Source organism: Pipra filicauda, unplaced genomic scaffold, assembly GCF_003945595.2.
Source record: "Pipra filicauda isolate LSUMZ 115617 unplaced genomic scaffold, ASM394559v2 scaffold636_size198112_pilon, whole genome shotgun sequence".
In the NCBI taxonomy this organism is placed as follows: Eukaryota; Metazoa; Chordata; class Aves; order Passeriformes; family Pipridae; genus Pipra; species Pipra filicauda.
The window spans coordinates 113,866-116,024 of NW_024104794.1; positions in this window are offsets into that span (position 1 = coordinate 113,866).

Genomic DNA, 2,159 nt, shown 5'->3' on the forward strand with positions numbered 1-2,159 from the left:
TCTTTCTTATAGACCCTCTGCAGGTACTGGAAGCCCACAGTGAGAGCTCCCTGGAGCCTTCTCTTTTCCAGGCTGAACCATCCCAGTTCTCTCAGCCTTTCCTCATAGCAGAGGTGCTCCATCCCTCCGATCACCTTCATGACCCTCCCCCGGACTCACTCCAACAGGTCCATGCCTTTCCTACGCTGGGAACCCCAGAGCTGGAGGCAGCTCTGCAGGGAAATGGGAAGTACCTTAATACAATAATAAAGAAATTATTCTGCTTATTAAGCCCACCCATGACTTTCCATTTATTTTCACTTTTCATTAAGCTATTGCAAGGCACAGAAAGGGAGTTTGAAAGACTTGTTTGTTATGACACAGGTGCTAAACCAGGATCTTTAGTTTAAAAACACAGCAGAGAACTCTATATAATCTCTATGATTTCCTGTATTTCCCTCGTTCTGATATAATTTTCTAATAAATTTTAGAATATGTTTCTCATTTAAAAATTCTAAAAAATTATTGATATGTGTACTTACAATTACAATATTACTATTTTTTTATGCAGAGTTGAAATTATGCATCAGATCTTGCAGCCCATTCATCTCTACCAGATCAGTCTTCACATATACTACTTTAATGATGTTTCACATTAGAGGCAACTCCAAAGACCAGCTAACCTTGCCATGAGGAGTATTTTCCCTTGGGTTCCTTTTTCACATTATTCTGGAACACTTTCTTTGCCTCTTTATTTTCACTTTGCTCAAAGGGATTTTTGTTCCTGCTGAACATATTTCCTGTGGAAGTATCTTTCTTCTGGGAAACAAAGAGGTATAAGGGGATAGGTTTTGGCTGTGGTATTGTTTTTTGATTTTATTTTTAATCCTTTTCAGTTTCCTCATATTACGGAAATGATAACAAGGGGGGAACAAAAAAAAAAAAAGAACAAAAAAAAGAGTTTGGTTTATTCTTCTAACAATAACAACTTGTTCTCTCCACTGTAGCTCTAGTAAATAAATAAAGCTACAAAAAAAAATTAATAAACCTCAGGTAGCCTCAGTCAAGACTGTCTCTAGTTGAATTTTTGGCTCAATTGTTACAGCTGCTGCAGCCTTCCCAAGCTTCTCAACCAGAGAAAAGAGACTAAAAATTAGGAAAACTGAATCACTTAGATGAGTATTTCTGTCCATACCCATTTGCAGTTTTCTGTGGGAACAACCAGAGTACCCTGGACAAACAGTAACACAGAATAATTTACCAATTAATATATTTTACACATGTATTTTTCTTATCACACTGAAATTATTATCCTAAACCACATAAATAAAATTGTCTAAAGGATTGATTCTGCACTGGAGACCTGAAATGCTTGTTTCCACACCCTGCATGGCTGCTTATGGTCTCCGTGATGGTAGAGGAGTTCCATCAAGGAGTTGTTACTGAACATAGGATTGTTTCCTGTGAGGTCACTTGCAGAATATGCTTAACTGAAGTCTGAGCAATTTATTCTAGTAGGTATTGTAGTTAAAAAAAAAAAAAATATGAACTGAAACAGATTGCTTTATTTGAAGGTAAGACGTTAAGTAAATTACTTATAAATCAACCAGGGAGTATTTCTGTTCCTTATGGTTATTTGTGCTTGTTTTTTCAGATCAAAACTGGGGGTGGCTCCAGGTTGCCTCAAAACTTAAGCCATTTAATTTCAAGTACAAGTTATTTCTTATACCATTGCTATATGAATTTGGGTGGAAGCCCATTGTCAGATTTTAAAAAACTCTGGCGAATTCTGCAAAAGTTAATAAGAAAAGTAAAAGACTAATAAAAGACTAAAAAAATGGAAAAATATTTTTGGGTCTCACAGGGCTGGGAACTATGAGCAAGAATGCTTGGCAGACAAAATTATGTCTATTTGAGAACTCACTTATATGGGTAATTTACTGCTAACCTTCTTTCTGAGTTTCCTTATTGAAAGTTCATATAAAATATATAATTTGTGTAATTCTTTTTCTGAGGATAACTGTAGGTAATTCTTGCACTGAGTTGCAGCAATCATCTAAGCTTAAATAACACTTAGTTATTCCTACTTGTATTCTTTTCTAAGGTTCCTGTTTAAAAAAAGAACTTTAAAATTGTTGTTAGTTCAAATACAACTCTTTTCATAGAGAAGTTCTTGTCAG